The sequence below is a fragment of the Chiloscyllium plagiosum genome, chromosome 23 (assembly GCF_004010195.1).
Source record: "Chiloscyllium plagiosum isolate BGI_BamShark_2017 chromosome 23, ASM401019v2, whole genome shotgun sequence".
In the NCBI taxonomy this organism is placed as follows: Eukaryota; Metazoa; Chordata; class Chondrichthyes; order Orectolobiformes; family Hemiscylliidae; genus Chiloscyllium; species Chiloscyllium plagiosum.
In genome coordinates, this window is record NC_057732.1 from 27,182,150 (window position 1) to 27,196,589 (window position 14,440).

Genomic DNA, 14,440 nt, shown 5'->3' on the forward strand with positions numbered 1-14,440 from the left:
AAATTGACTTTCACTTTTATTTTGATCACCCACTGATACTAGCCTGGACTTGGAAGTTTAGTTATCCAGCAATAAGCGAGCAAGACCACCACACAAATGCATGTTCCTAAAAATCCAAGCAGTGACCTATGGAGAACTCCTGTGGAAGCTCAGCCCCAGTGTGTTCCCATGAGCATGTGTCTTTACACTGTACAGTCTGTGTAGACATTTCAATGCTACGAGTGCAATAAATTAGCTCAGATTCATATTGCAACCTCTCAGTATGATTTATGTGAATTTATGCATTTTGAAATGTAACCTTATGAAATTGAACTTTGTCAATAATTCAACATATACAAAGTTAAAATTCGCACAACACTAGGTTATAGTCCACAGGTTTATTTGGAAGCACTAGCTTTCAGAACGCTACTCCTTCAACAGGTAGTTGTGAAGCAGGACTATATGACACAGAATTTATAGCAAAAGATTGCAGTGTCATACAACTGAAATGATATATTGAACAAACCTAGATTGTTGTAAAGTCTTTCATCTTTTAGAATGGGTTGCAGGTTTCGGTTCATGAATATGTAAACCTCAGAAATTCTTTTAAGTCATATTCTCAAGATAACTTAAGGTTTTATAAAAAAGAAGGTGACATCTCAGCTCAGACAATGTATTAAAGGAGTGAGGTTAGAGTTTGCCTGTATCCCAATCTTGAGCCAGACTGGTTTTATTTCCAAAGTAGAATTTACAAAATATTACAGGTACAGACTGCTTCCATTGACTGTCTGCATCTTGTGCATTTTTTAATCTATGTGACTCTTTATAAATTCCTATTTTGGAAATAGAACCAGTCTGACTCAAGACTGGGATACAGACAGACTCTAACCTCACTCAGACCTTTAATACATTGTCTGAGCTGAGATGTCACCTATTTTTATAGAACCTTAAATTATCTTAAGAATGTGATTGAAAGAAGTTCAGGGATTTACATTTTAATGAACCAAGACCTGCAACCCATTTGAAAAGACGGAAGACTTCACAGCAATCTAGGTTTTTTTCAATATACCATTTCAGATGTATGATGCTGTAATTTTTTGTTATAAATTCCGTGTCATTTAGTCATGCTTCACAACCACCTGATGAAAGAGTAGTGCTCTGAAAGCTAGTGCTTCCAAATAAATCTGTTGGACTATAAGGGGGGACTATAAGTTGTGTGATTTTTAACTTTGTTCACCTTAATCCAACACCAGCTTATCCACATCAACTTATACTATCTTTGTTGTTAATTAAAATCTGGGTCAAAAAGAAGTTGGTCACAATATTGCATAAAACAATTAAAGGAGAGAGAAAGAGAGAGAGAGACAGAAAAACAAAAGTGTGGGTGACACGGTGGCTCAGTGGTTAGCACTGCTGCCTCACAGTGCCAGGGACCGGGGTTCAATTCCTGCCTCAGGCAACTGTCTCTGTGGAGTTTGCATATTCTCCCCGGGTTTGCTCCGGTTTCTTCCCACAGTCACAAAGATGTGCGGGTCAGGTGAATTGGCCATGCTAAATTGTCTGTAGTGTCAGGGGTAAGTATAGAGGGGGTGGGTTTCTCTTCGGAGGGTCGGTGTGGGCTTGTTGGGCCAAAGGGCCTGTTTCCACACTGTATGGAATCTAATCTGTAGGGAATCTAATCTAAATCATCTTGAGTTACTAAAATGCATATTTATTCAATAGGTTTTGCATTCTGAACACAGGAATTCAGTCTCTTCACTGGTTAACTTTCTGTTCCTGGCATAAAGATACCAACCTTCCCCAAGTGTTTCTTAACATCACAGAGATTAATAACAGCTGCTATTAACTAAAGCACATAACTTAGTTAGGATTCACACAATGAATATGTATCTGAGTCAATCTGGAATAGAGGGACATAGTATGTCTGTTATAGTAGTTTCTTGCAATATTAATAGCGTGTGGAATGAGTCAACAATAGATATGTCAATAGCTCATAGTCAAATGACCTCAGCAGCATAATTAAGAACGTAATTTATAGGATTCTACGGAACATACTGTGCAAACCTTTTATTGACTGGTTGCCATGCACTACAAAATAATATTTGGAGGTCATCATCAGAAATTTCCAGTTCAGGCCTTTGGAAGCAAGTCAAAACCTCTTAAAGCATAAGCATGAGTTGTTAGACTATTAATACTTTATTAAAAGCATGGCATAAATTAACCTACAACGGTTCCAAAAGCTACACCAGTCTGATGCTTTACTGGACCACACGCATACACACTCGCACATAGGAGATAGCAAGAACATTTGACTAATCACCTTACAAATTACATGATGATGACTCAGATGCCTTTCATGTCTAGCAAGCTCATGTCACAAGATACTAGAGAATTTTTCTTTTGAATCCAGGAGACTGATCACTGGTTCTGGAAAATCCTGGACTACTGGGAGGGTTGACAAATTTTACCAGATATTCTAGTTTGGATGTATTTGTTGCCCATGCCTAGTTACCTGTGAAGGTGGTAGTGGGCCTTCTACTTGAACCATTGCATCCATGTGATTGAAAGTGCTTCCGTTATGCTATTACATCAAAAGTATTCATAGTAGGTTTAATGCAACTGAACAATTTACGAGAGTACTTCGGAGGGAAGTTAACAAATACTCATGACACCGGAGTCATGCATCAAGCAAAGTTAGTAATGATATAGGTTTCCGAAAGGACATTCCAGAATGAGTTAGGTTTTTATAATTATGCAATAGCTTTATTGACTTTATAATTAATATCAAATTCTTTAAAAAATTCTAGATTAATGAAACTGAATCAAAAATGTCCAACTGCCATGTTGGGATTTAAACACTGTGCTATTCATACAGGCTCCTAGATTAGAAAGAAACAGGAATTGACTGAAACAATATTGAAATTTTTTTAGCAATGATCCATTATATTTTCTGTTGGTTAGGAGCATAAAAAAGGTTTTTCAAAGCTACTAATTAAAAATAATGTCGATTAGTTCCTACTGTACTGGGCTTAGTGACAAATTATAATGTGACTATTAAACTTGCTTGTTGTGGGCACTATGAATTCTATTATTGCATGCCAATTTCAAGAAAGGGTGGCCTTGAATAATTTGTTTCTATTTTGTATAATAAACAAAAGACTTCTATTCTTGACTAATCAACCACAGCAGTAATCGACAATTTTATAAGTGCAAAACAAAGTAGAAATATTTAACAGGATGGCCTTATATATCAATCTGCCTTTCTTAACTCAATAACTTTAGTTATATTGTCCCTCAAATGCCCTCTGGTGCTTACTTACTGCCAAGATTTAATTTGCACAAGGGCCAGACATACTACGTAATTTTACTTACATTGGCTTATTGAAGTGTAAAGGAGTAAAACCATTAATAAAATTGTGATTTTGAATTGGCTTGATCGCAATATTCATATTGTTACTACAAAAAAGACATCTTTCAAATACTATATATTTTAAAATTCCGAGCCTGAATTTTATCCAAGAAAATTAAAATTCTTGTCTTTTTCTCTGTTCCATAATTAGCAAAGAACTAATTATTAGTATAAAACAAAATGCACAAATGCCTGCAGGTTCATCAATCCTACTCCAGGTTGTCATGAACAGACAATATAACTCTGCAATCATTAGGGGTAATTTTGACATTTGGGTGGTGGAGGCTGACCTTCCCATACAGGACAGTTTTGATGAACAACACAGACGAGGAGCACTCCAGGCATGGGTCTGTCCCAATGACAGGCCCTGGTGTTTGCTGAAGGGGCTAGAAATTTGAACACGGGTTCAAACTTCATATGAGTCAAGCCACTGAGATCAGGGTCTTCTCGCCTCTGGTGGAGAAGTTCTGATTAGCTTCCAGACATTCCAAAAGCATTTAGCAAAAATTTTAATTATACATTTGGAGAATCATTGGCTTATTCCAAAGATGTCCAGCAAATTGGTCCGTGTCACACATTGTCTGTGTCACTCAGTGAACAATGTTGCTGGAAATACAAAGCAAGTTATTCAGAATGCCTGCTGTCACATTATCAGCATATTTACAATGAGCCTTTACCTTCTATAGGTAGGCTTACTCATCCTGCACCACATGAACGCTAATTACCTAATTAAAAACAACAGCAATCTAACAAAATAGTTCTCATTCCCTTTATTTTACAAACTTTAAACTCAAGGAAATAGAAGCTGCGGGATGGGTTATGAAGGGGGCAAGGTCAGAAAATCCACCTTAATCAGTTGAATACAATTATCTAATTGATTTTTCTGACAAACTATTGTCTACCTGAAACATTGAGTAGAATTCTCACAGGCTGACAGAGCTGGGTTTGGGAGGCAAGGTGTGTCAGGAAAATGATGTCACATCGCAGTTCTGATCTTCTTATCTTAGGAATGCAGTGGGGAACCCCCATGACTGAGGGAGAAGTCAAATTGATATAAGTAGAAAGGCAATTATAAATGAATGTGCACATGGATTCCCCCTTTTCCAACAATGCATACGGCCATTCGGCAATTTGGAGAGGGTAACTGAGAGTCAGAAGGACTTCCTCAATGAAACTGACAAGCTGGTCAATTACACTGAAGAACTTCCAACCAGGGACAGGTAGAGGCTGCTGTTCAAAGCACAGCTCTTTTCAGAGAATCACCACTGCTTGAGAGGTGGTTGTCAGCTGCTGAGAAGCCATTTTGCCTGGCCTAGCACTTCACCCACTTTGAGCTGCACGTCCCTGCTATCCATCTTCATTGTGGCCTGGGAGCAGCTTATGCAGCTCCACTGTCCACTTTTGCAGTGTGTCAAGGACAAGGGACATGCCATTACCAATGGCTCCAGCAGCAGTTAACACAAGCTCCAGTTACCTTATCCTCAGCCACATGCCAGTCCACAGAGCAGCAGGTGTGACCCTCAAGATCCAACGGAAAAGTAATGAGTTATCAAACAGGCTCTACAAGCAAAAAAATCTTTTCTCTCCACAAGCATGGGTCCTGGTGCCTCAGATTTGGACCGTCATGGCAGGTTGCTACTCACATCTACAACTTCATGGAACAAGAGGTCCTTTCTACTAGGCCAAGTGGACATGCAATGCGAATGTTGACAATGTGGCTGCCACCAGAAACTTAGTCTTCCCCTGCATCTCTGTTTCTTCCAGCAGAAGACTGCAGAGAGGTATATGGGTTGGTAATGGTTTTTATGGAGATGATGAAATGACTTGACCTGTGGAGGTTCACTGGGCAGTGTGCAGAATAAGAGAGGGAAATAGGGGAAGGGTAAGTGTGAATATCAGCTGCTTAGACATAAATGTAAGCTGTTTGCAGGGAGAGGAGTCAGTGGAGTGAGATGAGGTGTTAATCTGAGAAGTACTGTGCAGAAAAGTCCTGGACAGGTCAGAGGGCAGGGCTGGCATCATGAGGGGCCAATTAAGGATTCTGTAAGAACAGTGCGAGGATAATTGCCAGAAGGGGTTGAAGAGTCAGGGCTGGGGTCATGGGGGTCAAACAGACATTGAAACAAAGACAATAATGAACAGAATCTCCAGTATAGTGGGGATTTGTAGAGGGCTTTGTTGGCTATAGGAGGTGAGGTTATCGGCCATGACCACCACTATGGCCTCCACAGGTGGTACAGAGTTGCAGGACAGGTATAATTAAGGTGTATGCTGCTTCAAGAGGTAAGGAGGACAGCTGGAGGCAAAGTTCAATGTTGTGGGTCTCTACCTGGTGGGGGAAATGGAAATGTGTAGAGTGAGGTAAAAGAGAACAGGGAGTTTCTGGCATTTGCTACGTGGCAACCATCAGAGCTACATTTCCTGTCATCACTTTCCACTCTCCTGAAGCAAAAACTATTCTTTGGAAATTACTGAGACCAGGGTTATGGAGAGCATCAGTGTCAGTTTCAAGATTAGAGTGGTGCTGGAAAAGCACAGCAGGTCAGGCACCATCTGAGGAGCAGGAAAACCGACATTTCGGGCAATAGCCCTTCATCAGGAAAAGGGTCAGTGTCAGTTTGTTGGTCAAAAGGGCTGGATACACATTTGCTGGATATAGGACATTGAAAGACCAAATACACAGAGCACAGGTTCGCAAATCCCAGCTACATTTACTTTATAATAATTTCATTGCTAGTGTAACTAATGTTTTTCTTACCTTTCATACATGCAGAGTAAAAGACGAGACATAACTTTTCACCTTCATCACTTGAGTGATGAGTTTGGCCCAGCGCAGATTTTGGCAGCAGCAATGCTGGTGGAGACAAGATGGCACAGAAGAATGGTGACATGGTTCCAGTAGCGGTGGCTTGGCTCTGAGTCATGGCTGGGCCTGGGTACCGGACAGTGGAGGTGGTGCCATTCCGGCTGTGGCACCCAAATGTTCCTAAACTGAGAGATAGACTTGGTGGCTTTGTTTGTCTGGCAGTGAGGACCCATGTAAAGGTAGGGGAGTGATGTTTCCTTTTCTTCTGGCTATTTATTTTATTTCTGCTTCTGTTTTTAATCCTATCTTTTGTACACTAAGATGGTGTCAAAGAATAGTGACCTTATACACTTTTCACTGTACCCAAGTACATATGGCAGTAAAATCTAAATCTAAAAAGATCATGAAGTTTCTCCAATGGAAGATTAATACCCAGGCAGCAAAGCAGAAAATGCCACCTCTTGTGTTTGCCTTTTTGTGCACATGTTCAATGATTGCATTGAAGAAAACGGGAAATTATTGTATTGGGCAATAATAAGAAGTTAAACTAAACAACTTAGTTACTTGTGTTTTGTGACTCAGTTTAGTTCTGATGCAAAACTAAGGTACGCCTCTATTTTCTCGTCAACAATATTCTACATAAACCTTGAAATCAGTAACATTTGTAAGCTGTAACTTTCAGACTAAGATGAAAACAATTGCAACCATGGGTTCTCTACACATGAATTAATTTATTTCTCCTTTCATGATGCACCATATGAAGGGGAACCAGAGTGAATAATTTTACAATCGAATAAATTAATTTGTAAACTTCATTTAAATTAGCTGCACTCCTTGATTGGTGCACCTATGACTGCAAAACAGAGACTGTGATGAAATAAAAGAACAGTTAGAGTGGCAGAATAAAATTGGATAACATTTTAACATAGATTAATTTTATTGTTACTATGCTAATTAGAGTAAAATGGATTCCAAAAGATTATTGCTTACATGAATGTCAAAAATAAATCTGGAATTATTTGATAAAAGAAACAGAGATATCTCTAAAGTCCTAAATGGGCCACACACACATTCACACACACTCTATTTAATAAGACCAGTCTCAATACTTCCAGGTGCAGTGTTGAAAGGCTAATTCAAGTACTAAAGACACTGCGCCTTGCTAAATTTTGTCACTGGGCTTGCAAAATTACTAATGTCTTACAATGATCATTGTGTTGCTGAAATCTGTTACTAAACCAACAAATCTGCTGCATTCAAACAAAAGCAGCTTGCAAATATGTCTCTGATGCTTGCAGCATTGGGGGAACTTATTTTCCTTTAATCTTCCAAATAATTGCATATGCCAGGAATCTTCAATAAAGAGTTACACAAGGATGAACCACCAAAAATATTTTACACATTCCTTTCTCATAAGACTCAGCAAATATGTTCACTGTCCTTAGCTTGAACAAAATTTGATCATATTTATCTCAATGTGATAGATTATTATAAAACAGGGATAACAAAGTTAATATAAAACATTCCAGTTTAAGCCAGTTTCTCCTGATAAAATACAGCTACTAGCCTATGGAAATGTATTTTATAGCACCCAGACAATATTTGCAATTTCTTTAACATAAAAGCTTAATTATAGAAAAGCTTCAATCAGGATTACTTTGGAAAAAGACATTAAAATACAGTTTTTGGTTAATAGACTAGCATTGCTTCATGGAAATGCTAAACCCTGTCTACTATTACATTTTAAGTTTTATTTTAATATAATATTTATTAAGGTCAAGTTAATAATTTTTATTTGCATCTGCTGACAGCTGTCAGCTTCACCTACTATCTCTGATTCTATTCTCTATGCGGTGTTGCTCCAAACGTTCTTTTCTTTTTGTTAAATAGTTGTCTGACTAAGATGTGGGCAAAATATAGCTCCTATCAATGTTGTGAATAGGTGAGATCAGACTAACCTACCTCATCACCATTGAAAATGCTGTAGAGATGATTGGTGACCTATTTAATGACACTCACTGTAAGTTAAAATTAATCACGTTGAGTGCAAATCTATTTTTCCATTTGAATTATTACGTACATAATATTTTGGAACCGGTTAGCAAATGCTATGACTTAGGAGTGTCCAAGAATAAGCAAGGCTAATGTTGTGGTTCACTCAACTAAACTCCTGTTTTCTCTTTATTCATTCATGGGCGTCATTGGCTCAGCCAGCATTTATTGCCCATTTCTAATTGCCCAGAGGGAAGTTAAGCGTCAACCTCATGGCTGTGGGTCAGCACACCAGGTAAGGATGGCCGTTTCCTTGCCTAAAGGACATTAGTGAACCAGATGGGGTTTTTCCCCAACAATTGACAATGAAGTCATAAGTCATCATTAGATTCTTAATTCTAGATTTTTTTTAAAAATTGAATTCAAACCCCATCATATGCCATGGCAGGATTCAAACCCAAATCTTCGGAACATTATCCAGGTCTCTGGATGAACAGTAAAGTGATAATACCACCAGGCCATTGCCTCACCTTCTAACTATACAGTAAGGGTAAGAGCCCACTGCATGATCAACCAAGACCTGAATTGTCATTCAAGCATCAACTTGCAATATTATCTGGATCTCCCTCATCAGATCTGACTCTCCAAGTTCTAATAATAAGCCAAGCTGGTTGCAAATCATTCGTAATGCTCTAGGATACTGCAGCTGCGCCTTTCCCGGCTATTAACACTGACAATGACTCAGTTCTGACCTTTCTATCAGCTCAGTTCTACAGAAACCCTACTCTAAAGGAAGAAAATGATTACTTGCCATTGGATAACTGAAAAATCTGGGTTTGATCCATCACTGCGCAGCTGGGCAAAATGATGAACACATTTTTACCTTAAATGTATGAATATATTGCCATAGGCTTCCTAAACATATCTTGGACATACACAATGCACATTCATTTGGCAAGCAATTCCATCAGATAATGGTAGTTTGCATCAATTGCTTGTATTTCTCCAACTCAAGCACAGGAAAACAAAATGAGTATCTTTGTTGTGTTTTTATTGCATTCTAACAAACAATAAAAGCATTTCATATCCAGTGGGTTAATTTTTGACTGTTTCAACATGTTTCATTGTGTCTAGCTTCAAACGATGGCTCCCAACACTGTCAAGCCTGAACTTCCTCACTGTTAGAAATGGGGAAAAGTGTTGTTTTTGCAGATATAGAAAAAGCATACAGAAAAGGGGTACAGCAAGAGAACTACTAACTCTGCAGGTATTTAGGGAAGAGCATCTCTACTTTTCAGTGTATAATTGTGGTTAATTAAATACTAACTTTGGTGTGTAATTATTATGGCAAATAAGTTCTTTTTAAAAATTATGTTTTCAGCAAAAAGCTGAGATAACCGAAATGCTTAGGCTATACAAAATGATACAAGTTAATGAAATGTCCGAGGATGGAATTTATCAGCAGAATTGATACAAAATGTTAAACCAGATCTTGATGTACTGTCAACAAAATAATGTGTGTGTCAGCACTTACAGAGAGGAAGGTTGCCAACCTGGGGAAGGGGGCAATGGGCGTGGAGCATAGATGGGCAGAGGCAAAATACTAAGAGAGATTGGGTAATGCAGGAGTCGGGAGAGGTGACCTCACGCAGCTCAAAAGTGTAACTGTGTAGTAGTTTGAATAATCATCACTTCAATTGCTCTCTGCAATTGGGGTCCTTTCTTGCAAGATCGTAGAATAAATTGTCTTGTTTCCAGCTTTGGTGGTCTCGTCTAAATTTTATTGAATTTTGTTTCTAACACTTACTAAAATGTCATGCATTTCCCCTGAGTATAATAATCGGTTCTGGACCTATTTATCTGAAATAACACATACCAAGTTTACACACTACCAACTATTTAATCCACTTCTTTATGTAAGGAGTTTGAGCCCTCTCCCAATCCCCAAGTATACAGAGGTGATACTCACTCATTCCATTCTTTTCTTTAGCATATAGGAATCTGAATTATGTACAAAGAAAGTGAACCAACTGCATGCTCAGCCTGAACAAAGAGCAACTGTTCCCATGTTCAATGCATTCAGAAGACATGAATTCAATGGGCCAAAGTACATCCTCCTTAAAATTAATTTATAAATTGGATTTTAATGGAACTCTCCAGCCCTTCATGGCAGCCAAAAAGCACCCCCCAAATCTGGAGTTTGCTCCACTGGTCAGAGCAGAGTGATTTCTGTCCCTGTTGACCCTCAATAAAGATAGTGGCCGTGGACCAGGAGGTCACCACCAGAAAAGACCAAGCAGCTGTCGCTGGTTCAAATGACATAACCGTGACTTGTCTTTTGGCATTCAACTTGCTTCCAACATGTTTATAAAACCTCCCAAAACACCCTTCCAGCTCCATCCTCATTTCTCCATGAACCTGCAGGTAATGTCGTGGAGAAAATGTAGAGAATCACCAGGAGATGCAGAGAGTTCTTCAAGAAGTAGGTCTTTTACTTGCAAAAACAAAACCTTGACATTGAGAAAGCAGATTCTCGAATGCTCACGAACCGTAGCTTTTTATTTTTTTAATATCATGTTTCTGTTAGCTTATCAGCATGTCCAACTATATTAGTCAAAGTACCTCACTCTAGCTACACAATAAACAATGATGTTAGTTCCCATTATTAGCAGTGCTAACCACTGAGCCACCGTACCACCCACTATTCCATCTATTACAATAATCTCCTGTCTCAGGCTGACTTTACTAGCTATTAGTTAGATATGTAATGTCATTTCCCAAATATTTATGGTCCCAATCTTACTCTTTAATTGTACATTCTACTTAATATTATTCTAATTTCACGGTTAGATATTTAGTGCTAACTTTTGCAACAATGGTCTTTTATTCCAGGCCCTACTTAATATTTTCCTATTTGCATGATTAGATATTTATTATCACCTCTGCCACAGTGATCTTCCGTTCCAGACTAACCTGTCATGATTAGATATTTAGATTAGATTAGATTCCCTACAGTGTGGAAACAGGCCCTTCAGCCCAACCAGTCCACACCAACCCTCCGAAGAGTAACTCACCCAGACCCATTTCCCCTCTGACTAATGCACCTAACACAATGGGCAATTTAGCATGACCAATTCACCTGACCTGCACATCTTTGAACTGTGGAAAGAAGACGGAGCACCCGGAGGAAACACATGCAGACACAGGGAGAATGTGCAAACTCCACACAGACAGTCGCCCAAGGCTGGAATTGAACCTGGGACTCTGGTGCTGTGAGTCAGCAGTGCTAACCACTGAGCCACTGTACCACCCACTATTCCACCTATTACAATAATCTCTTGTCTCAAGCTGACTTTACTAACTATTAATTAGATATGTAATGTCATGTCCCAAATATTTATGGTCCCAATCTTTCATAATGACACTTAACAGGGAAACTACCTTTACTAATTGTTATCTCATCTCGCCACAGTGACCTTTCAGCCTCAACCTTACTCTGCTAATTGGTGTAAGAGCATTCCACTATTCTTATCCCATCCTGCATACCACAGACCCCTTGCAACAAACCACCAGTGGACTTCATGCTTTAACCCTTCCCATGCTTTCATGTTCTTTATTTTCCATAGTAATCACACCCTCACAAACATGGGCAGAGACCCCCGGCAGACCAAATATAGACACAGTCCCCCCAGGAGGAGTGAACACGGGTAGAGCCCCCAGGTGGCGTGAGCAAGGGCAGAGTCCCATAACAGAATCAGAGCGAATGGGCAATTTCTGGAGCTGCTGTGGAGCGAGTCCTGAATGGAGGCCAGCACGTGGAGGCAGCATGACCTTGTGCTCTGGGTCTGCACGCACAGATTGGAACTTCAGTACTTACGGTCACTTATTACCATTCTGGATTTTTTCACTCACTAATCTATGCTTTTTTACTCTGTAACAACACTTTCTTTTTAACTCTAAGATTTGTATCTAAGGATGAGTACCTAAGATAGCACAATTAAAGGCAGTCAATGTAAAAGCATTTCACTCTACTCTGGATTTGAGTACACGCGACAATAAAGGATATTCTATTCCACAGCTCTATAGCCACGATTTGTAATGAACATAGTAGGTCACTGCATACAGTTCACAGTCAAAAATCTATGACTACAAATGTCTTTAATCTGCACTATTTTTGCCTGATTAATGTAATTGCCCTTTGAACTGCCTCACATCGCTCGCAAGTGGAGCTCTCTCCCATATACAGAAAGAAAGCAATTACTCTGCCCATCTCAGGTGTAGTGGCAGTCATAGAATGTAGAACATTACAGCGCAGTGCATCCCTTCAGCCCTCGATGTTGCGCCGACCTGAGAAATTAACCTGAAGCCTATCTAACCTACACCATTCCATTATTATCCATATCATGTTCAATGTTTGTTTAAATACCTCTGATATCTGTCCTAAATGTATCACCCCTCAAGTTAAAGCTATGTGCCCTTGTGTTAGCCCTCACCATCCGAGGAAAAAGGCTCTCACTGTCCACCCCCTACCTAACCCTCTGATTATCTTATGTGTCTCGATTAAGTCACTTCCCAACCTTCTTCTCTCCAACGAAAACAGCCTCAGTTCCCTCAGCCTTTCCTTGTAAGACCTTCCTTCCATACCAGGCAACACCCTAGGAAATCTCCTCTGAACCTTTTCCAAAGCTTCCACATCCTTCCTATAATGCGGTGACCAGAACTGCATGCAATACTCCAGGTGCAGCCTTACCAGTGTCTTGTACAGTTGAAGCATGACCTCATGGCACAACTCAATACCCCTACAAATAAACTCCAACACACCATATGCCTTTTAAACAACCCTGTCAACCATTCAGGGATTTATGCATCTTGACATCAAGATCTCCCTGTTCATCTACACTGCCAAGAATTTTACCATTAGTCCAGTACTCTGTATTCCTGTTACTTCTTCCGAAGTGAACTACCTCACCCTTTTCCGCATTACACTCCATTTGCCACTTCTCATCTTTAATTTCCATAGTGTGTTTGCAATTCAGATGAAGCTGGTAGGTACAGAGGAGATTCACCAGGATGTTGTTTGAAAGGGAGCAGTTTAGCTACAGGAGTGGATAGATAAACTCAGCTTGTTTTCTTTAGAGCAGAGAAGGCTGAGAGGGAACCTGTTTAAGGTATATACGATTATAAGGGACATGGATAAGATGGATAGAACACAGCTGTTCTTCTTTATTAAAGGGTCAGTAACAAAGAGGAATAATTTTAAGGTGAAAGGCAGGAGGCTTCAAGCAAATTTGAGGAGAAAAGTTATCACCCAGAGTGTACTGGAAATCTTGAAAGCCGGGGAGGATAGCAGAGGTGGGAAACCTCACAAGCTTTAAAACGTACTTGGATAAGGAGTTAAAATGGCATAACACCCAAGGCTAAGGGGCAAATGTGAAAAAGTGGGACTAGTGTAGATTTAGAGTAGTTTTTATTGGTGCAGACTCAATGGGCCAAAGGTCTCCCTTTGCTGTATGATTCAATGATTCATGTTCCTTTTGTCCTTGCAACCCCCATTAGTACAAAGCCTCCACACTTTCCCACCCAACTCCTAAGTCTCCTCACATTACCCCTGAATCCCAGACCTATAGCTTAATTTTATCAATCACAGTGATGCACAACTGAAGCAAGCATGTGGTGACCACTGACAACAGCCTTCACAGTAACTTATGCCCTCCAATGTTCTGTCATCTCAAACCTTTATAAGTTGAGCTGACCCTGTCATAATTATTGTCCCCTCTGCATCCAAGCCTGCTGCCTCCAATCCCCACAACTGACTTCCTCAATTTCCCTTTCACAGCAATGGCCTCTGATAACCCACCTTGACTTTAAGGATACAGAACAGGTCTTGAATACGTTAAGTGGCCAAATGGCCATGTTCTAATCCCTGAACTGATATCAGGTGACTGACAGCAGTCCCTTTTGATTTGAGGAAGGACCACATTGTTTAGACTTTGAGATATGGCCATTGGTTGCTGTGTAAGTTGCTGGTATATGATACAGATATTGACATAACATACTTCCATATAGCAACATCTCCAACCCTTCACTATTCAGTGATGAAAAACATGAAAGGCTGCCTGGTTTTGTGTCAACATTAAAGGCAAAGCAAGACTGAACTACTGTGACCCTGTCAATTCTGAAAGAGGCAGCAATGTGCAGCAAAGCAAAGCAGAAATGCTGTAATCATCCAAATGGAAGCAAAGAATATTGGCAAA